Consider the following 25,212-nt stretch of genomic DNA (forward strand, 5'->3'; position numbering starts at 1 on the left):
CGATAGATAAATACATTTATATTTTCATGTACTTTCCATTCAAATACTAATAAGCGGCTATCTGCAAAGGCTAAATTTCCACTTCATTGTTAGCTATATGAACCCCTGCTGAAAATGTACTTTAATTGTTCCACATACATCATTTTAACATTTTCTGCAATTATGTATTATTAAGTAGGACAACAGGACTGGAGGTAATAGCCCAACCATCTTACAAGTGGAAATCTGTTCAAAAACTGTGTGTGTATGCACCGTATTAAATACTGCGTACATAAAGCTAGACACATTATTTAACACATTGGATCAACATTTACCTGACTTCATATTTCTGATTAGCAGCTTATGTATCTATTTTTTTGACTGAAACAACTTCTTTCATAATTGATGAATGAGAGTTTGTGTACAGTAAATTTGTGCAATCAGATTTGTATGAATTTCAATTTAACAAAATTTTCTCCAAAAATGAGGATGGATCCCCAACTAAACAAACGACAACAAAGCAAAGAACTCTGGATTTTCTTTTTTATTTTGTTGATATTTTCACTCTTACTCATGTACTTTTACACTCTCACCCACTCTCATTCACACTCTCACACTATCATTCACTCTCTTTCAAGTGCTCTCTGAATGTCTCCTTACTTTCTCCAGTGACTGATTCTGTGCCCCTGGCTCCTTGCCATGACAGCTTGGCTTTTCTTGACTCTTCTTGTTTTTCTGTCTTTTTTCCAGCTTATCAGTTGTGTGGACAATTTATAATATGCCATGAAAATCTCTTAATTTTTATCACCTTAACCGTTTGTAAAATATTTTAGGATATTTACATAAAAGTGTAAAATATCTTTAGGGTTATGATCCTGTGCGCTCTTTAAAAATGTTCAATAAACAATCCTTTTAATGCAAACATGCAGTGTGCATTTATGCATATACAAAAAGAAACTGTTGGAAAGCACAGCATTGGAAAGCCCAAAATACATTAGGTGTTAATGGGACTGCCAGCATCTAGGACTAATCATCTGAACCTAATAGATAAATGTTTTTTTTCACATATGCACATCCATAGGCTCACATGATCATCTTAACATTGGTACTTAGACACACCAGGGGCTCTTAGCTGTACACCTGTGCATGTGTTCATAAATGTCCTTTCACTTGCACAGGTTGCACTTATACTGTTTTTTTTTTATTGTAGTCTGCTGAATCTAGGGTGACCACATCGGCCATATTTTCCACAACACATATCATTTTTACATATTGCTGACCAGCCCAGATAAAATGCTGCCCTGCAGTATGTGGGGTGTATAGACTCATGGAAGGGAAACAATTAGTCAGTTATACATCAACCATACTGCAGGGCAGCATTTTATCTGAGCTGCTCAGCAATATATAAAACATTATACATGTCCTGGAAAATATGGCCAATGTGGTCACCCTAGCTGAATCCACCTGTACTGCCAGATAAATCATGAAAGCAAGCACTGTAGAGTGCATCCTGAGGTCTAACTTGGCAAACCCTGCTTTATCTTATAAAGAATGATCAAGTCCAGATTAAGGATACAAACATAGTCTTTTCTTGCTCACATCCAGAGCTCGCAGGCAGCACAGTTTATTACAGCAGTTGGCTATGACAAATCAAGTAAGTCTACTACAAGATGGGGACTCCTGCTACTCTGGGGCCTCAGAACAATTGCTCCATGCGCCACTTGGTTAATCTGAACCTAGTAATTATGTTGCTGAATCCCACAGACTCTTGATCCATTCAATCAATAATAAAGGGTTGACAGTTCAAAGGGACAGTCTGATGCCCCTGATACATCCTCTATGAGTACTTTAATATGCGTACTTCTTCTAAAGTACTAACCTGATGTAGTAGCTACAGCTCTGCTTAAGAAGCGATCCTCCTCCTATGTGGTCCAAACATTTGAGCTTCTGATTGGCTGCTTGAAGCGGCTTTCAGTGGCAAGAAGGTGCTCCCATGAGAATTAATGGGAGCCCTTTTTGAACATACACATGGGGGTCTGAAAAGACCCCTGCATGAAAAGTTCATCAGCCACAACAGGAGTTGACTAGAGGTAAGTATATCACTGCAGGAAGATTTTATAGAGCACATACTTTGCACTGCAAATATCTGTCAAGAGAAGGGGCAAATGCATTTGGGGGTCATGGAGTCACATTACCAAATACAGCTATAATACGCATTAAAGTCCATTTAAGTTGTATATTATGGGATTTTTAATTATTAAAACATTAAATATATTTGTGCTTCTATTTGTATTTGATGGAAGAACAAGATGCCACCCTAGCTTGAAAGTTATGTTTCTACCCCCCCAAACCATTAGTTACATTTTCTATTTCTTTAACACTATGTATTCTAACTCCCCACTATACAGACTTTTGCACTCTCCTTAAGTATATTAGCTTTTTTAAAAGTTTGTCCCCCGCTGAGATTGTGGCATCTTAAAGTGAGATTTTGGTAGCAGTGAGTTAAGATTTATGATACGGGAGGACAGAGTGTGAAAGGGGTATCATCATCAGTTTTTCCTGAAAGAAAGGAAACATATCTTTAACAAAAAGGGAGCCTTTTCAATTCAGCTGCGTTGTTAGGACAACGTAAACTATCCTTTAAATGATTAGTTCCACTTCAAAGGAATTTACATTCAACAGTGAAAATGCAGACTCCCTCTATTTACCCAAAAAGGATTTCTCACTAAGGAGAGTCATAGGTTTCGTCCCTCTATTTATTTTTCCCCATTCATAGTACACTTGTATTAAATAAAAAGAGAGGGTCTCCACAAAACAGCAATTATTAACAATTTACCTGTTAAATGAAACTATGAGCTAAAACAGGTGACACAGAAAGAGAAGACAAGTCATCTACATATGGATGACTTAAAATAAATAGATTATTACTGACTGGAACTGAAATCCAACAGTAAAGACTTGTCTATAGGAGTCAACGCCTGTAGGACAACTTGTGTTGACTTCCACAGCCATGACATAGTCTTGTTAAAAATAAAAAAAATAAAAATAGATTCCTGTGTGTTTATGTACAATTCAAAAACAAGCTAGAATTACTCAGAACAAATGCATTGATATGGGAAAGTTCTTATAATTCATACTTGACTTTTGTTTGATATTGTTTCATATTTTATTGCATTGTCACTAAGCATCATCATTGGACAGAACACACATACAGTACAGCACATAGGGGGAAAACGAGTCTTCATCAATATTACAACATCAGGGTAAATTAATTCCACTATGTGTTAAAATTGTAGAAATAACAGATGCAGTTTCACGTGGGAAACAGGTCATGCAGAAAAAAAGAAAGAACAAGAAATAAACAGTTGTTTCATCACTCACATGGAAGAACACAATATAAGCAATAAGTACATCAGTAACAATTCTCTTGTTTACATTGGTAACAGAGCTTAATATAAGAATCACAAAAGAAAGTGAACTAATATAGAAATAAAATAAGCAAATATAAACAAAAATATAAACGTCTTCATGTATCCCTGGGACCCTGGTAGTAATCTGTGATTTTACATCAGTGCTCTGGGTTTGACATACTCCGTTCATCCATCATGTTACCCTATTGAGTCCCCTCTCATCGTCCCATTGACCCTTGATAATGTGGCATAATTCAACCCACAGGTCTTTATGTTTGCCACAGCCCCCCCACATGTGGATCATTGTGTCCCAGGCACCACATCCCCTCCAGCATCTTTCCTTCACTGTACTCGGGTAACAAGTACTAGCGGAAAAACACTTTTCGTAGAAGTTCTGTGTAATTTGTACAATGAGACAGCCCCACCGAGATCCCAAAAGAGTGATTAAACTCTACCTTCGTAAAGGTGGGATACAGTATTATGTACTCATATAATCCAAGTGCAGGGGATCAAATGCCCTTTCTGAGTGTAACTACTTGATTCATGTAAAATATTCAGAATCTAACAAATCCTACCAGATCCAATCCTAGCAGACACGGGAGCAGGCCACTTCATGATCACTGCATGATCTGCATGGTTTGAATAAACATTCTACAGAGATGCGGTGCCGGTATAGAGTTACATTTTAATAGTAAAAATTAGAGAATTTATCCACCACTGTGTCTTCAGCTGTGCAGTTCTTTCTAATACCTCCTCCTCACCCAGTGGTTCCACCATTTCCCTCTCTGCTCCTCTTATAGCTGTGGAGCTGTACTGTACTCTCCTATGGAGGACTCATTTGGCTGAGGTGTATCCAGATATATCCTAAGTTTATATAGTTTGCCATAATATTCTGCAAATGTATTAGCTGTGTTTTTAGGGTTCATTCACTTGTGTACCCTTCCCCCATCATGTGCGGGTCTGAGCTACCTGTCTTTGCAGCTTATTGGTTAATAATGTGTCTTTTCTGGGTGTAATTTTTGTTTTAATTTACATAGTACCCCTTGCTTTGCTGCTAGAAATGCATTGTGTAAGGTAACATCATGTGGGTTCTTTTTATGCTCTTGAGACAAGAAGAATACTTTTTTCAAATTTCATCATATGTAAAGGTGGGAAGACCAGATGGCCCCTCATGCCTTATGTGCCAGCCATATGTTGACAGGAGAGCTCTGCTGGTAGACATTATTTCTAAAGTAGTCCCTAAAGTGCACAAGTCATAGCCAGCCCACCTTCTCAGATACCTAGGTGGGATCCTATGGTGTTGAGCTGGTAAAGACCTCCACCATCACAAGAGACTCTACCCGAATGAACATCACATTCATGAACTGGCTCTGTTCAAAAAGTTCATAATGTTCCTTGAGAAAAAAGTGACAAAAGTATAAAAAAAGAAAATAATACAAAATCCCCTTACTGGGGAGTGATCTCCTGGATATTTTTTTTGATAGAAGCACTGATTTCTGTTAACAGGTCCCGTATAGTGAAGAGATGATGTCCAAAGCAGGATCTTGAAGAGGAGACCTCGAGGGAGACCATGTGAGTGAATTGGGTTAGTGAGGCCTCAGAATCAGCATTATCTTCAACCTCTCAGGCAGGTGCATGAGGCATGGTTTTTTTCCCATCAGTTCAAAGAAATAAGGGACTTTTCTTGTTGATTTCTTCCATCGTTGGTGCGCACTGTTCTCTACGAAAGATAATATAGATCACACTGGAAACCTTTGATGAAGTTTGCTGCTGTGCGGAGCTGCAGGTGTTTGCTGCTATCTTGGTGACCATGCAGACCACGCCCCCTGTTAAAGTTTTTTTATTTATTTATTTTTTTGTCCTTAAGCAAAGGCACAGCTGACAAATAGTACAGTAACAAATGTCGAGAACGAAAGTAGAAATAACGGGAATACAGTCCACATACAGATGGCGTGAAAGAATATACATCTCCCAGGAATATTGCACAAAATATAGACAATCGCATTAATATCATCCATAGAAGATACAATAAGGCAGACCGTACCCAACAGTAGGCACTCTCATACCTAAAGAAAACAAATTAAAAAGGAAACAGCAGACAATGTAAGTAGCGCGTATGGGGCGCCAATAAAAGATCAAACCAAGGCAAGCAAGTGCCTGAAATGAACACATAAGCAAAAACGGTCACGGACCGCGAAGTCTGGGAACAGTCAGTAGTACACAGCAAGGCCCTCAGACATAAAAAACATAGCAACCTGACAGAAATGTAGGAGGACTGACGCAGTGATATGGCCAATGATGCACATGGGAAAAACAGTGATAGAAATCGAGAACATGACTGGGCACGACTCCTGTACACAACAGAGTAAATAAGGGAAAACACAATAAATGACCAATAAAGAAATAAATAAAAAAAAAACAAACAAAAAAAAACCCAGAAGTCAACTCTCCCAAAACACATCAGTACTGAGGTCGGGCCAAGGAGACCAGATTTTGTCATATAGTAGCATTAATTGGTCATTGCGGTAGGAAAGTTTTTCCAATATGTGGATGCGTTCTAGATGGGAACGGATAGAAGGCAAGCGGGGAACCTCCGGGGATTTCCAATGGCGGGCAATAAGCAATTTAACAGCCAGAAAAAAGTGTATAATGAGTTTCCTAGTAGGAGCGGGTAAATGGTCAGGGAACATGTGTAACAGTGCAATTTGTGGGGAGAGAGGGAGGGAGACTTGTAGCGAGTCTTCCAGAAACCGAAATATCTTAGTCCAGACCTCGAGTATCTGCGGGCACGACCACCAAACATGTAGTAGGGTACCTTCAGATTGGCAACCCTTCCAACAAAGGGAGGAGCAGGAGGGAAACATGTGTGATAGCCGCTTTGGCGTAAGATACCATCGACAGATTAGTTTTTTTTGTAGTTCGATATGGTTGGTACAGTGAGTTACACCCCTCATAGCTTCCTCAGACTCAAGCCAGGTTTCAAGTGGGATCACGGTGTCTAATTCCTTTTCCCAGGCCAGCATATGAGGGAGTTTATTCTCCCAGAGACCGGAAAGGAGGGAAGCATAACAGATTGAGATCATACCGCGGCGCGGAGCATCAGCGGAGCACAATTTAACAAAAGAGTGGGAGGAGGACATATTAACCTGAAAAAAAGGGGATTTGGATTGTAGCAAATGACGGATATGCCTTTAGGCATATCTTGTATGGAGGCCACCGCGTATATGATCAGTCTCAATTTCCTTCAGTAAACTTTCAGATGTGTTTTCTTAACCAAAGTATGGTATGCTCCCCAGTAACAATGAAACAGGAAATAAATATATTCAATTTCAGGGTAGAACTACAGCTAATAACACTTTAGAATCACCCAGAAGCATACACTCCTGGATAATGACACTGATAGAAATGCATTGAGAATGGGAAGATAGTTCGCAGACAGAATATGTTCACCAAGCATTCTGGATCCTTTTTGGGAATGCTTTCTCTACTCTATAATTATGAAACAACCAGCTTTTCAACAAAGACAGGTGCTAACAATAACATTGATATTGCAAAATACATTTTAAGCCTTTTTTCCCCCAGATAAAAAAATAGTAAACAAAATCCAGTGAACATCACCTGGCTATATTTAGAATAATGAAATATGATTCTGCATAGGTGTACTTTCATATCCATTGAATAATGTTAAAAAAAAAAAAAGAAAGGTTAAATTTGTCAACAAACAGCCTGAATTTCAAAAGGAACCGGTTACTGTAGTAGGGCTCAATTTACTTAGTATATTTAAATTAACACATAACTGGATAATGTGACAGTTCCTTTTTTCTACATTGGCCCAATGAGAAATATCACCTTGTTAACGACAGATTGTTATTAAAGTCTATTCATAAAAAGGGTTGAGTGGATAATGTGAATGACCAGACTTATCTAAAGCCATATGCCCTCACCTGCTAGCACTTAAAAAAACAATTTGTATAATGCAAGAAAATGCAAGTGCATACCACTTCAAATGTTAGTGAACAAACTTAGTGAAGTTGAGCATGTATACTTCCATATCATATAGAGTTCATATTATTGATATATTTTTCTTTATTATTCTATCTCATGGACACTCTGGAAAGTTAGCAAACTTGTGGTTCTTGGCAACCATTATTTTTCATATTCTGTATTGATAAAGTATACCAGGAGGTCAAGGAGTGAGGCTGAAGTGGGGTCTGAAGACCTGAGGACATTATGTATATGGTTACCCATGTACTACCTACTCAACTTATTGGGGGTGTTGAATGTAATTCCCCATGCCTCTCTAATCTATGCATCAACACTTTCTGGTGTTTCCTGCTTATGTCTATGAGGAAGAATGTGGATTACACTAAACATTTTATAACCCGTCCAAACATATATGGTTATTCTGTGCCAGTATTTCCCTTAGGCACATTTTACATTTGCATGGTGCACACTATGTTTAGAGTGTGCAGGAGCTCTGCCTACTGGCATTGTACATGAGATGACTTATGGTAAGAACATGTTCTCACAAAATATTATATCTAGGTTTGTCACTGTGTAAATACCAGTGAAATTATTTCTTTTAGGGGGTAGTTATTGGCCATACGCTCATGTACTACGGAATTATGTTCTAGTAAGAGACATATTGCTCCTTCCACACATGTGTTTCTTCCACTATGTTTGTCTCTGAAAACACACAAAAAAGGCTTACTTTCTGAAACCTACACTGTTTAATTATGAAAATGCATGAGATACAGACAACAGAAAAAAGTATTACAAATGAGTAAGGTATTAGCAGTAGTATTAAACATATAACTATGCAAATCAATGATTACATAGTGTATAGTTTCTGATTATATGAAATCATTTACTTTTTTTGTTCCAGTTGCCTAGTGGTAGCTAATTAAAAAAAGTATATGCTTCCAGTAATCCTCTTTTGAATTAAGAACAAGTCTATGTGATGCTGCGATTATGAACCAATCTGTGGTTCTCAGTATTGCCTGGCATAAATGATGCACTGGCCAGTCAGAGCCCATTATACTTTACGCTAGTGTACAGTATCTTCAATAAGATATTATACCACCATGTCCTCCCCAGTGATTATACCAAGTGCCAATGTATTCAGCAAGAGCATATACCAATTATCTTTACTATGCAAATAGGTTTGAGGCCAACTCAGTAAGAACGGACAGCAACTTAATAGCTAGCTCTACGGTGCATCCCTGCTCGGGAGCGTCTCAAGTCTTAATTCACTTGTGCCATTACAGAGGAAAATCTACATTAACATATCAGTCTGAGTCTGCCACAAGGGCAGTCCAAAAACAAATTTCCTTTGCACGAGGGAACCAACAACTCTAGACATATGTTTCAGCCTTCATAGACCTCATCAGTGGGGTTCAGTTGGTATCACAATAAGCACAGATGAGTAAGGAGGTCCATGTTTGGACTCGAGAGATCCTCAAACGGTGAAATATTATTCAACAAAAGATCTGTGATGAACTCACCAAGAACAGTTAATAGCCTGCACTATGGTGCAGTAGGGATGTGCCCTAAGACATGCTATTAAGTCTTTTTGGCCGTCAACAAGATGATCTCAACCTTTTTGCATAGTATGAATTTGTTTCACAATGTCAAAGCCATTTAACAATGCAAAGGGTGGGTAAAATAACAAGACATCCCTGTAACATTTTTGCAATCGTATTCACCATTAACGAAATAAAGTGATATGTAATTAATGTTTTAAATGATCTCCATAAATGTCTACATCATTTCTGAGGAATTGTTGTGTAGTTGTTGGGGAACCTGTTGAGATATACAAGTAGTATTATCACTTTAAAAATGATATAAACTGTACTGTGTGATAGTTCTGTTTAGATTCTCATTAATGGAATGGAATCTATACTAAAAATAATCTCAAAAAATCTAATCATTTTTGAAAAAAATGTACTGCTAAAAAGGTAGGGAGCCAGATTGCAGAAATAGTGACGAAGTTGAGAAGTTAGAAATAATGAGGTTGTGAACAGCAGTAGGTGTAGGCACAACAGAAGGGTGTAGTGTGGTTACAATAAATAGGGGTGAGGTCAGAGCCATTGCTGTTGTTTTTGGAAAAATAAGTGCAAGGATAGGAGCAGGTACAAATACAGAAATTAAACTGATATACAAGAGCCGTGATAAAGACCATTAAACAACTAGACACAGGCTTTGCTTTGTTATGAGGTATATGGGCTGGTCAAGTCACCGGTAGCTTTGGCTACTACTGGCCTGAGATTATGCAGACCTATGTGGAGGTTGTGCAAGAGCTAGGGGTTGAGTCCACAGAACTTTAATCACTGCCGTTACTAATGCATATCCTATATATATATATATATATATATATATATATATATATATATATACTTAAGAACATACGAACACTAGGTACCTCATGTGTGTTTGCCAGCCACCCCACTAAACCACCCAGCACACAAGATAAGCCTTCCAACACAGGCATGGCCATCTGAGATATATATATATATATATATATATATATATATATATATATGTATATATATATGTTTTACCTTTGGTAAAAGGATAAAAACTGCGTCTTACAATCCACTAGGTATCCCATCCAACAACACCTCTAGTACATACTAAAGTATATGTGAAATATTAAGGTTTCCATGTCATAGAAGAGTTTACAGTGTTCAATCGTTCAGTGATCCTGGATTAGCTTCATTTTTAAACACGGTAAACTCTTTTTTAAATTTGTATATGAAGACGGTAACAGTAATGGTGCATCGGTTAGCTCAAGTCTCTGGTAAGATATGCATGATAAGTTCTACTGTACAATGATCAATACCCAGCAAGAGCTCTGGTTGCATTATTATTGAGGCCACATGTACACATTAGGTATCTTCATTAGAAGCAAGGATATATATTAAAGGCATAGCAAAAGGTAACCCATTTTAGAAAGAGACAGAGATGGATATATATAGAAAGAACCGATTTGGTGGTTCAGTCTTAGATGAAACAGACTTGTTTTGAAGAACACTCACACCATCTTCAATTTGCAAATCAATGTTCAAGCATGATGCAAATTCTAATTAAAAGAGCTGGAGCTAGTATCCTGAATCTGGTTTTCATTATTAAAGGCCAATAAACACATATGCCACTAAATCATTAGTAACAGAAGACCCTAATTATTTATTGTAACATAAACCTTATGGCACTAAAATCAACCGCCAATCAATTTCTGTTTAGTTGTAGAATGGAAATGGGATAGAATTCTACTGGGGTTGAATGATATTAAATAAATAGAGTAAATCAATGTTACTGCCAGCTGATTTGACGGTATTGAAAGAAATGTTAGATCATTTATAAACGGCAGTGAAATTGTGCTTTATGATATTTGTGCTGTCATTTTGGAAGAGTAAATGCTTGCTAAATGGTAAAGATTTGATCAAATTATGGGCAATACCTTGACAAATCCAATTTATAGCTATGAAGATGAATTTAATACAATAGGTAGATTTTAATTTTATTAATCTAAAAATGTATTGATAATAATCCTAACAAAATGGTACGCAGAAATGCTTTTAACTCATTGAATGTCAGGGGCGGCTTCAAAGAGTGGCATAAACCTCCAAACAACTAGCCAAACTGTGTACACATAAAATGCCTAACAAATTTACTCTAACTAAAAACACAAACATGAGAAATATATTCATCAGCAGCACCGAGGGATGTGTCGCATAGAACCATGTTTTACACATCAAAGCAGGATATGTTTTTTAAAAAAAATTAAGTGACAAAAATTCATGTTTGTCTCACATCCAGTGTTTAGATAAAACACCTTGAAACAGCTATATGCAGTTAAGGGATCAAATGTTATTTAACTTTTTTTTTTTCCTTTCCATTTAGAAATAAACTGTAAATTACAGATTTTCTGTCATTTATTTGATGATCGCTTCTTTATGGTGCATTGAGAAGGCTTTGAACTCCAGAGCACTGAACATTTGACAAAGGCTTACTAAGTATACATTGATACAGGTAACCAGCTCAAGGGATAATAGAGCCACAAGGGCAGTATAGCTTTCCATTGATACTCTGTCCACTCTTCACCTTTTCCTTTCTGTTCTCTGCAGAAAACATCAATACATTGTTGAACGATGTACAAGTGGTTTGTAGCATTGTAGATAATAATAACTTATAAAAAAAGCGCAAAATATTTCAATTTTATGTCATTTTACAATCAGTGACTTGAATGACCTTGAGTATATAAAGGGACATTGACCTCACTTAATATTAAGGTAAATACATCCTAAAATTTAGCTTTTAATTTAATGAATCGTATATCAAAAACCACAAAAGCAATAATAGTACATCAATCTAATAGATGGAGGTTTTTTGCTGTTTATATACTGGGATTATTAATAAAATATCCCATTAATCCCATGAATATATATATATATATATATATATATATATATATATAAATATACTACCTATATTTCTGTAAATGTGCTTAAAATAGGTGTCCCTATCTTTTACCTTGATGATGTAATTCAAATAAATCAGTAAAGTCATTGATATGCACCTATAAATGATAAATGCAATAGCATTTAATAGCTCTAAATTGTGATTTGTTTGTGATCGGATTTAGTTGTTTTGAAACACTGTGTATGGTAGAATTATTATTATTACTGGTATCATGGGTATTATTATTTGTCCACCTTGAAATTGGTATGTGATATCTTTCTAACTGCATTTACATGAAAATACCCACTTCATTACTGGAAGCATAATATTTTACATCAATACTTCAATTATATGAGTGTATGAAATATGAGGAAAAATGCTCATATTCAATATTATTTTAAAATATAAATTATGATAAGTTGGAATTAATTATACATATTACGCAAGTGAATAATATTTACGGGTTTTTTTAGACAAACACATTCGGAACACAAGTTATTAATAAAAGTAGCCTATTGCAAAAGTTTGAGGCATTTAAGTAATTTATATGCAGAAATTACTTGTTTAAAACAAATATCACTTGTATTAAATATTGTGAAATGATAGAGATATTTTTATGATAACTGATCTAGTAAACTAGCTGAAAATGAAATTTGTAGCGATATAAATCCAGTAAAAAAATAGTTAAAAGGATTCTCACCCAAAATGGTTATTTAGTTAATGTAACAATTTAACTGACGAACTAGCATGTTGTTGCTAGCATAGTCACTGTAACTTTTTAACATGTCTTTGTTAAACTAAATAAAAACAATAATAAGACAATTTTTATTTTTTATCAAATCTATTGGATTTTGCTATTTGGGATTTTAGTAACCTATATTTTAAATTATTAAATGTGCAATTTGATATATTTATTGAATCCATGGTTTTAGTCTATAATACACAATATGCAAAGAGTGGCTAAACAAAAAAAGCATCAAAAGGAAAATATATATTTAAAAAAAATGACAAATGATTTGTAAACATAGTGAGCTGATTTATCAGAAAAAAATAAAATAAAACAATTATAAGATAAACCAGTTTAACTAGTTTCATGTTTTGTATTTTCCAAATTGGAAAGATTTTGTTGTTTGCAGAAATTACGTAAATGTATTATTGTACTTTTTTTTTACAGTATAGTTCTGACTGTAAATTAGGATAGGTTAGTCCCTGTAAGTATTTATATCGTCCCAATGTAGTTGGTGACTACTCCCTAAATATCTGTCATCTCTTACTTCTCATTTAAAGAATTAATTTAATAAAATAATTCATACAACTGATAAATTCTTTTATATTGAATTATATTCACATCTTGTCACATTTTTAAAGCAACTGATTCTGTCATCTTATGTCGATTTTTTTTTCTTTTTTAACTGAATAAACTATTATGCATATTAAAAACCAAGGTCAATATATGTTCTGTGTATAAAAAGGCAGTAACATACACAGGCACACACACCCATCACTACATTAATACTTTAAGTATATCTTGTCTATTTTTATGTAATTTAATTTTATCACTCCATTAGCTACATTTTACTCATACTACCACACCAATGATTTATGTTAAAAAAAAAAGTTGCACAAAAATATATTCATTGGAAGCAAACATATAGCTCTCTGTGTGTTCTTCAGAAACTCCTTTAACTCTCAGCCAACCTTTAGTTAAAGGAAGCGTGTGGGTGTAGATCAGCAACAGTTGGAAAGCTACCTGCTCGCTGCTCTGATAATTTTATTGTCTACGACCAATTTTATATTATATCTATCTCATCTATCTAGTGACAGATAGATAGATAGATAGATAGATAAATAGAGAGATAGATAGATAAATAGATAGATAGATAGATAGATAGATGAATGTGATACCCTACCTTATTGGCCATAGTAAAATAGTTGCTTCGGTTAAAAAAAAATTGGTACTAATCTCGTCTTTTTTTTGTTTCTCCCCAATTAAATAAACAAAAGTCCAAAGGAGTCATACCAAAACACACAGTGTTACTATTAAAATTATGTAATTTGGTAATATTTGCACAATTTTTTTGCATACCTGGTGGTAACTTAATTAATTCATTGATATTCTACTATACTATTTTATATATATATATATATATATATATATATATATATATATATATAAATATATATATTTGCACTATTATACTATAATTTATGTACATGGCATCAGTTTAAAGAGCAGTAACATTTAAGTATATATATATATATATATATATATATATATATATATATATATATATAGTGCTAAAGTGTGATATCTACAATAATGATTGGCCATTGTTCATATCTGTTAACCCCCCAAACTTTGACTGCTAGTTTTTTTTTAGGTTTAGAAGCATTAGGTTTTAAGGAAGGGAAAAGCTATGACTAACTTTACATATCTTTTTGTAGTGGATATGTTGTAATATATAGCATATGTCAGTACATGCTAATATTCTATATTTTGGAAATCTGTTATTCCTGTAGTCAAGTTTGAAATTCTCCTCCCTTTCAGCTCAAATAATCTTTCTGCAGCCCTATCTTATTATGCAGTAAAACACGTGTTTCTTAGGTATTACTAATAAGCTTGATATGTCAGAAAGTTAGTGTGCCAGGGAGAATATCAAGAAGAACATTACTGTCGCTCAGAATGAGAACGTAAAATGTGAATCAAATAACTTTATACAATTTTGGATATTATATGAGAAAAACAAAAAAGACACATGCAGCACTTACATGAAGCATTTAATTTAAAATCTTATAGTAAATGAACATCTGATATACCAGAGTTGTAAAGTAAATATAGAGTTAACGTGACTTAAAGAGAAAAAATACTATTGAAAAAAACACTTGCTATGTACATTATATCTACAAGATCAACTTTAAAATAAAATGTTGTTGACAGCATCTAATAGTCACCTGCCATTATGTACCAGAAGCAGCATGTATATTTACATTGAAGGTGGGATAAATATACTTGTCTCGGTTATTGGAATAAGTGGGGTCACCGTGTTATCAGGTGATTGACTCTACAAAACAGCTAGACTTTTACGCCGCATTATTCAGAGGATTACTTCACTAGGTATGCAATAATAAACTAACACATTAATCCATGGGTGACTGAACTACAATGCCGAGAATTGTATTGTATTGAACAAAAAAAAGCTACATTCACAATTTTCCAAAGCAGTCCTTAGCCCTAAGACATAAAGATTTGGAAGCTAGTCCTAAAAACGTTCAAGGTATATAAGGTGTAAATTGTTAACTGATTATAGGGACAACAATTAGAAAGGAAGCAGCTTAACCTTTTGAGTGCCACTGTGTTTCGCAATCTGAGCCTATTAGCATGCAGTATGTTGAATATGAGCTCAATGAGTTAAACTGCGTTAAACAATATTCTCATTAACCATATAATGTCAATGACAAATCAGCCAAAAAAAAAAAAAATGGAGACCCCTGAAATATGTAACATAACAATAGAAAAATAATATTTTTCTTGCACTTTACGAAATGTGGCGAATGCCTTATTTGCACGAATAACATCTATAGTGTGGAAATTAAAGGAAGATTTGTTAACTCATTTAGCTAAAATAGCCAATTTAAAAATCTTTAGCTGTCTACTTAGGAAGCAAAGGGGTTAAAGTTAAAAAGCCCACTGCTGTGTTTTCATTCTTTGCTGGAGATTTGAATGTGTTTGGACCCCCCAAGGTACTAGAAACTGGTTAGAGCCTGAAGAAGCAGCATCTAACTAACTAATATTGAGACACGGGGGATAGTGCGGTTTAGTGTCTTTGTTCTGTATTTTTGTAAGAGGAGGAAGGGTAGATTTGGAAGGACCACTGCGGACTGATTGTTGAATTCAGAGGCGTGCTTCCTCAGCCGCTGTCTGACAGACGCAGGGTGTGTATGTCTTCCTTTTGCACCTCACACTCTTAAAACGGTTTGAGGATTCAGAGCGTGTGAGAAAAAGCTCCTTTCAGTCATCATTGACGCCAAATCTTCTATTACAGCGGACAAAATCAAACTCCAACCCCCCCCCTCCCGGCCTAGCTCTCCAAACCAAAATGCCCACAAAACAGCAAGTGATGCAATCGAATATGTAAGAGACTGTAACAATGTGTTAGCAGGAGGCAGCAGGCAATTTTGTAGATCAATAGAACCTATTATATTAGAGATTATATTTCATACAAGCACTACTAAACTTTTTCTCCTTGTCAGATATGACTGTCTAGAGTAACATCAGCAATAATAATAATAATAATGAAAAAGAATGTTGAAAAGTATTGGTGTAAATGTTGTATAAAATATAGATTCAGTATTTATTTCTGTTATTCGGAAAGGTCTGTTCCTTGCCTTAACGCCGACTTATCTGATCTTGCTTAGAAATTTCGGTTAATGTCTATGACACACACTTGAGCCAAAAAAAGACATCACAAACAACATTACTAAGGGGCTCTAGTTATAGAACTAAGCCTTTCCAACTGGTAAAAAGACTGAAGAAAAGAAGGTATTGGTTATGGCCTTGGAACATATATAAGGTAACCATTTACCTCTCAGGCAGAACTATAACGGCGATACCCCAATATAAAAGCAATTGACACCCATGCCCATTGAGCGGCCGTAGCCAGGTAGCCCTCTCTTTAATTTGCCTCTATTTTCTTGAATATAAATTGCATTTGTTAAAGGTGCTCTTCTTCCTATCCTGTCGAATGTAACTCTTTTAACAATAAAACACATTACAAAAACGATTCCTTGTAGTGTTGAATACCCAGACATGTTGCAGAAATAATTATTAAATTAAGTAAAGTTTTTCCTAATTTAAAATTGTTTTGTTGGGAGCACTTAATAAAAGCAGGTACCAAGAGGTCGTTGCCCTAAAAACAGCTTTTTTTTTTTTTTTACATTGTATTACATTACATTTTATTTATTAGGTGCCAGCAGATTCCACAGCGCTATTACAATAAGGGAGAATTCAAATTAACAATAACATGAAAAAAAAAGAGAGTTTACAAAATTAATAATAACATCAACATATGGTAAAACATACTGGTACTGAAGGAAAAGAGGGACGTATTCTTGTGAGTTTACAATCTATTAGGAGGTCGTCTGAATGATAGAAAAGGTGAGGGAGTACTGGACAAGGGAATTAAAAAGTTGTGTGCGATTTTCAAAGCTTCAAATCAAAAACTAAAATGAAAAGTAAGGACTTTGTTATCGTTAAGTGGAACAGTATCTTTAATTTCAAATCTTCAAATATCCCAGTTCATGGGGATGTGTTTTCTGCTTCTGGAATGTTTTGACAGTGTTTCATATAGCCTTTGGGAGTGATGCTACATATAACATACAGTAAATTGCATTGCACAAGAAAAAATACTTGAATCAGGGAAAACGTAAACCAGTAATCATTTTTTTGGTTGGAGGGTTTTATTAAATATCTAAATACAATGCTGGAGATGCCTACTATTGTAAACAATGATGCATGGGATGCAGGAGCCTCGCTATACAGGTAAGCGCGTATATTGATATATATATATATATATTTTTTTTCATTGTCATTAAAGACAGACGCGCAATACCTTTTTGTAGCAAAGTCAACAAAGCGAAGGAAAATTGCATATAAGTACTATTAGAGCAAGTAGCTTTTTTAGAAGATGGATATGCAGCACTGTGCGCTGCTAATTCACAACCCTAAAAGTGATAGGAAAAATGCATCTAAACATGCTGCAGTGTAATATATAAAAGAACAGCAGGATTATGAGCTTTCCAAAAAGAGACATAGTGATTGGCTGGGGTTTGGCTTGATTGACAAGAGCTTAGTTTGTTGGAAGGAAGACACGCAAACCTTCACAGCTTGGTTTCTTCTCTAAAATATATCACACTATCCTTTGAAAAGTGTTGCACGATCCAAGAAAACAAGGATTCATGGCCTTCTATATGGTTTTTGACATTCCCTGAAATACAAATTGAAATAGATTTTTTTTAAAAAAACCACTAATTTAGGATGCTACACAGTTAATAGCATCTATATACATATATATATATATATATATAGCTTAACTTACTTAAAAAAAAAAAACAACAAAAAAAAACAGATTCCTTACTGCTTACACATTTTTGTGAAAGATATGACATTGTAACTTTTAAAGCTATTTAAGAGTCACGATTCTTCATGTTGGATAATCCGGGGGGGTTAAATGTTTTTTCAAGAAATATGTTTTCTTTGAAAATAAAAGACAGACGTGTGGCTTCTATTATTATGTTTTTGTATCAGTTCTATATTTCATTTTTGGTGTCAAAAACATATGCAGTTTTTTTTTAGCATCAAGATGACTTGAAAGGATGCGTGGGTTAAAGGCACATGTCAAATTTTTCTTCTTTTGTCTAACAAGGGGAGAACTGACATTAACTCGACATTCAGAGATTCTATTTTGTGGTCTCTAACCAAGTCCTATTTATCCCAGCATAAATATGCTACAAGGATCAAATAAACAACAATATTAACAATAAACTAAATAATACATTTAATTTTTACCTAAAAAAAACAACCAACTGTTAAAGCCCGTCACATTTTTTTTAAACCGATAAAATTCATGTTCAAGTGTAATATAGATCAGTAAGCATAGAAACCTGAGATGTATGGTCTTAGTTTTCAGTATGTCTCTCTGTCTCTTTAAAGGGGTCAGTAGGTCAAGGCGAAGGTCAGACTGTCTTAGGTGTTGAAAGGAAATAGGTTTTATGATCTGGGCTACATTTAAACAACTAATAATAGGACTAACAGGATTAAATGCACACAAATACTAATTGACTGGCATTGTCATTGTAACCTGTAACTAATTAAAGGCTTTTACTATTTATTTAGTAAGGATTGTTTGTTGACTTCTGCTAAAAAGTCAGGAAATGCACAAAATAAAAATAAACAATTGTTTTCTTTGTTGTGAAATTTGTTGTGAGAACTCTTATGGTGATGAGTTGGTTGTATACTGCATATTGCTGTTCTGTGTTTTTTTGTATGTTAAATGCTTTCTAAAATATGTGAAGAATACGACTTATTAAAGTATTTTGAACTGCACATAATATATGAAATATGTTCACCTTTCTTAGAATTTAAAGGCGCTCAGTGGGTAGTAGGAAGATTGTTTTTTTATTTATTTAGAATCTTTCTAGGTGTAATCTATTTTCTTGGAGGGTTTTTTTTGTAGTGATTTATAATAGAAGTACTGATTAGCGGTTAAGAAAAAGAGGGGTGCCTGTTGATGTACTTGTAGAACAAGAGCTAAATGTTTTATAAAAACAAGAAAACATTTGTTTTCTGAATCAACCTCCCCTGTGGTTTTTTGTTGTATATATTTACCCAAAAAACCCGCAAAAAGCAGAAATTCTTAATGATTTTTTTTTATTTTTTTCTGCAGCTGAAGAATCAATACTTAATGAGCTCTATTTTTAATACAATCAAACACTAAACAATGGGTTTATGAAAATAAATATATTCTTTAAGCTGGTAGGTATTTTAAGTGATTAAGTCACTGTATTTTATAACAAATGTAATCTATTACAAATATATTTCCACCAATAATTGTGTGCAAAATAATGCACCTTTATGCCTATTTTTATGTCCTTCTATTCAGTAATTCATTGGTCTAATCTGAGTCGTGTTCATACATCTATTAACTCTCTAGGTCCCGGAGTAGTTTGCAATGTGTTGCTCACACACAGGCACACAGAGGGTTAAAAGAGTCAATTAAACAGAATAAATAAGATAGTTTTAGGATATTATCTGCAGTAATCTTGATTTATGGAATTTTGTATAATTGATACCAAATAGTATACCCATTTAATCTGCAATCAATCAGGTGTAATTATGATAATATACTAGTTTTATGGCATATGTGAGTGCATAATCTAAACTGCTCCTTGTTAACCATTTGAAACCATTACATTTATGATACAACTTTATGAATAGCAGTCATTAATAACTAGTGTCTTTACAGGACACAGGTTTCCCAGTTATTGCTCATGCAGTTAACCTTATGATCATCCCCTTCCCATTTTGAAGATAAATGCTTCAGTATGTAATTTTAATTATTTTACACATTTTAAGATGGTAATAGCTACATTCTTTGGTCATCATATTCAACTGTAGCCATGTCGGTAACACCACCAAATCGAGTGTTGAGTTTGAGAAATGATTGGAAATTACATTTTTGTACATGCTAAGGCAAAGTTTTTCAATATCAAATATTTAAAATAGCACTAATGGCTTCTTCAAAATTGAGAAGTTTCTAAACAGAAAAAGTTGAAAATGGACCCAGGGGAACTATACTATATACCCATGCAAGAGTAGTAAAGGTTTAGCTAGCAGAGAAGCCATGATTCTGGCACAACTCTTATATTTCTCTTGATGGAGAGACTTAGCCTATCTCCCTCGGGGATTTGAACCTTTCATGCACACAATCAGGCGGCTTACCACATGGTCCAAAGGAGACCTCCGTTGCTCATGGGACTCACGAAACTGCCCATTTTTGAGACTTTGATTTTGATCTAGATACCACTCATATGGAGCTGCCAATATGAAGTATAACACATAAAAAATATGACTATGTTTAGCAAACACATCATTGTTAATTGATTTGTAAATAGAACACTATGAAACTATATTGAAAGGTTATGCTTATATTTAACAATGAACCATCATAAACTATCGTAAATATCCTACTTGGATGCATCACCTGTCATCTGAAATATTTAGCACAAGTAGAAGAAGAAAATGTTGATCGGTTTGTCTTCCTTGTGGTTGGGATATTTCTGAGTATTACACACTCAACGTATCAAATAAGCTAATTGAATAGTTAAATCAGAATTATGCAGTGTTTATTTGCATGAATTCGAAAGACAAATGGGTGTTCTTGATGAAAGGTAAACATCAACAATCAAGCCCTATTGTCTTTGATGACTTCTTTAGAGCCAACAGTTTAGGAGGTGGTTGCCCTGAAGTCTAAGTTCCTGTTACTCAATGGAAATTCTAGATTACATAATGTACATGCAAATGAAAAGGAATCTAATACAATTTACTAGATTATGTTTAATACTCTTCCTGTTTTTATTAAGTAAAATCACTTTTACAAAAGTCATTTGGTGCCACCATTTTAAAGGAAAGTGAAAATATAGTGCATTATGTTACTGTGTTTCTTTAATATTGCAACTTTTATGTTCTGAAAAACCAGTGGCATACTACTAAAATAAATGACTTCCCTGTATCTACCTATTAACAATGTTCATATATTGATATATACGTTCTACTTTATAGAATCTTGACAGTTTAGGTTGATAGAGCTGCTGCTGGTTCTGAATTGTGGCTAGTCTACTAATTTACACTATATATATATATATATATATATATATATATATATATATATATATATATATATATATATATATATATATTATGGTTATGTAAAAAGATTACCAAACATCTATCATCTATCTATATTTTTTCTATCTATATACGATCTAATGTTTGCTTAAGTTTCTAAATCAATTGAAAAATATTGCAGTATCTTTCCATGTCTTTATTGTGTATCTTTCTTTAAATATAAACGTGTATACACATAATTTAACAAAGCAAAAAAATGGGGTATATTTCAAAGAAGGAGAAATGTTAGGTCAATACGTCATAGTTTAAAAGTAGAGGCTTCATTTAAAGAAATTTTAATTTACCAAGAGGATAACAGATAAATGGAACAGTCTTTCAACAGAAGTGGCAGAGAGTAATACAAAGATGGTTTTTAAACATACATGGGACCTTCTTAAGGCTGTCCTGAATATAAGACAAGACCAAGGACACAATAACGTTTGATGCTTTTAGAATCTATCTATCTATCTATCTGTCTATCTATCTATCGATCAATCGATATAACTCCCCATTTCTCTCTACTAAAAAATGAAATATATATATGTGGTATATCAATGCATATATATCTATCTGTATTCACGTCTACACTGTAAACGCTGGTGGCCAAGGCTGTATATATATATATATATATATATATATATATATATATATAGATATAGATATGTGTGTGTTTTCATGTTTTTTGTGTATATATATGACATCACCTTTTTAAGTTTGCTCTTCTTTGCTCCCAATATCCATTGGTTACTAAGTTAACCACTGTCTGAGTTTAATACTAAAGAGTTAGTAATAACCCCAGTTTAATGGGATGCATACTGAAACAGACCATGAAAAGAACCTATGGACACTTGGAGCATGGAAGTATGTACCCGCTTCCCAACTTGGTCGTGTAGGTATACAGAAACGGCAGAGTCAGCTCTCATATCTTCAAGTAGTTTGGTGCTTGTGGTTTACCCTCAGGGCGCAGTCACGCTGAAAGGGTCAATACACTGTGTGTCCCCCGCAAAAGAAGAAACACAATAAAACCACCATCCAGGTCAGAGGTCACCTCGTCACTGATTGAGATATTCTCAACTTTCTTTTATTCCGCAGCTAAAGTTACCACACACAAAAGAAACATCTAAACAAGAAGGGAACAGCTTTTATGCTTAGTGTTTACTGGACTGAAGTCACACGCATTCTAATACAATATTCTACAGGCCTTGTAAGCATATGGATATGTATATATTTTTTTTTCTTTCTGTAATTAGCAACAGTAAATGCTTTTTTTTATTCTATGCCTGAAAAGTGGAGGAATAATTCACATAACATGAATATTCTTTAAATCTGTAATGGATGGTTAGCGCCTTTAATATTTAAACTTAAATGACTGCTCCAGCAGTACTGTTACTACATGATCGCTGCTGTCATTGTGTAGAATCATGAGGTGTGATGAGCAACTACGTCAGACACATTAATATTTTTAAGCTCCAGTTTCATTTTGACAAGCAAAACTTTATTAGACCTGTTTTACGTACATAGGCCATGAAAATGGTATTTCAAAATTTCTAACAAAACACAACATACCGAATGTTAAGTACGGCCTACACATAAGGACCCTTTTTATTAATAGAAGGCCTCATATTATAACATTTTTGTTAATCAGAAAATTGTATTTATTTCCCATCTTGAAGCCAAATTGTCAAATTACTGCATAATTATGTAGTGGGGATGCTTTCTTTTTGTCATTACACCTAAACAACCACAACTTATTTTGAAGTATTTATCTCTTTAACATCAAACATCATAATGTGATTCTGTCATAAAAGCATACTTTCTGGCTCTCAATTTTTAAGTCAATAAACAACCCCTATAATTCCAATTTATTTTTGATGACGAGACCTACAAATCCACACATTATCGGCTACTATTTTGCTCGAAAGATCATAATCCTTACGTGGCCATTGGTAACAGATGAGGCTTATCTTTTAGTTGGCTTACCCGTTCCTTTCAGCAGAAACAGAGTGTGAGTGAGTTTTAGCTAGAACAGAATATGTCTGTATTTTCCAAGACAAACGTGTCTATATCCGCCAAAAAAACTCCTGAGTTCTTCATGATAAATAGTTTCTTCAACTAGAAAAGCAAATACAGCTCGTTTCTGCTCAGATCTATAGCTTTGTTTACTTTAATACATCTTCAAGTTCAAGTGTACATGTGATTATACCACTATTGATTGACACAGTGATAATGTCTAATTTGCTCTTGTTTTGCCTTTAATTATCCTACTACTTCAGTGGTTCTATGAATTTAGAAATCATAAAAAAACATGTCATTGTATTGAAAATATTACTTTTTGGAAAAGTAACCGGACTTTAAAATGATTTACGTTATAAGATGCCACAATGCAAATTCTCCAGCAAATATGAAAGAGCACTAATATATATTTAATAGTCATAATTTTAAGACACATAAAGCTTTATTTTGTTTTTTGGAATTATTGAATGATATGTCAGGTATTATGCAACTAAATTAATATTATGGCTCTTGCATATCAATAATGATATCTTAAAATAATAGTTCAAAGTAGTAAGGGAATTTATAATGTGCAATCATTTTTCTTTAAGTTATCTGTTTTGACAAAAATCTTTTTATTAAACTAGTGATGTAATATTGAATGTAAACAAGTCACAATGTCTTTATTCCTAAGCACACATACAGTACTTGGCCATTAACATCATCTGAGATCATATACATCACGCTACAATTATGCAAAATATTCCAGGAAAACAAATTTTATTCATGGCAGCATTTAAAAGAATTGCATAAAAAACAGGTGAGTCGTTCTTATATTTTTTTGTTGCTAAAAATCCACAATAATGTAATTAAAATCTCCTTTATTTTATCTTTTAACATTATTAGTTTTTTTTTTCCCTTAAAAAAATACTGTACTACTGTAAATGACTATTACCTTTTAACCTGATCCATTCCACTGTTACACATTTTGATGTGTTGAAAAGGGTGGCAGTACCTTTTAGAAGTCTGGCAAAAGGCTACACTGTAAAGTTTACATTTTATTTTCTAAAGAGTGTTTATTTTAACGGCCAAGAACTTCACACATCTGGTTGGACTTACACCCCCCACTCAAATAAAAAGGAAAACAGTGAATGTTAAACACCAAGGATGTTACAAAAACAACAATCTCTATCTACATACAAGTAATTATGTGTAGTTTTGAGATATATGTGTAGATATATATATATATATATATATATATATATATATATATATAAATATTATTTAGGATTGTAAATGAAATTGTTTTTAATTAAATTTGTGAAATTAACAAACTCTGTATTTCAATGGCCTCTTGACCCATTAAGGCTTTTTTTTTTCATGCAGGTTTTAGGTCCACAGCTTCACAGACACTTCACAACATATTCTCACTTGATGGTCTAATTAAATTACGTCTTTTTTTTGTCATTGAAACAACTGAACATATGCCTGAGCTAATGAATTCTCTTATTGAAAGCGTATAGAGTGTGTACATAGCCACATAAACAGGTAACCAAGATCAGCAATTTGCTTGGAACAGCCCAATAAAATACTGAAAGGGGATACGTTTGAAAAACTTTGCTGACACCTATGAAAGAACAAGAGAATCACCATAAACCTTTGCTGCCTTCTATAGGAGTCTCTGTGACTAGGAGGACATTTGAAATGTGCTGCATTCACCAAAGGAACATCAAAGCCTACTACTGCATTGGGATAAGCTTTGCGTCCATCAAATAAACCTACCAAGTTTCCCATGCATAGCAGCTAAAAACCCAAGCTCTTGTGCAGTCTGCAACCTAAGATCACAACATCTTCCCCTTCCATTTGAAGACCTGCTATACCATGACCAGTTAGTTTAAGCATATAGCAAGCGAGATTCCAGCCACACAC

At 34.1% G+C, this 25,212-nt stretch overlaps 1 long non-coding RNA gene across 1 annotated transcript in view; it reads right to left on the reverse strand.

The window, feature by feature from the left end:
* LOC128502660 (uncharacterized) overlaps positions 1-25,212 on the reverse strand; it is a 57,971-nt gene that overhangs the window by 32,660 nt on the left and 99 nt on the right. The gene's annotated exons all lie outside the window — the stretch shown is intronic.

This window comes from Spea bombifrons, chromosome 8 (genome assembly GCF_027358695.1).
Source record: "Spea bombifrons isolate aSpeBom1 chromosome 8, aSpeBom1.2.pri, whole genome shotgun sequence".
Taxonomy (NCBI): Eukaryota; Metazoa; Chordata; class Amphibia; order Anura; family Pelobatidae; genus Spea; species Spea bombifrons.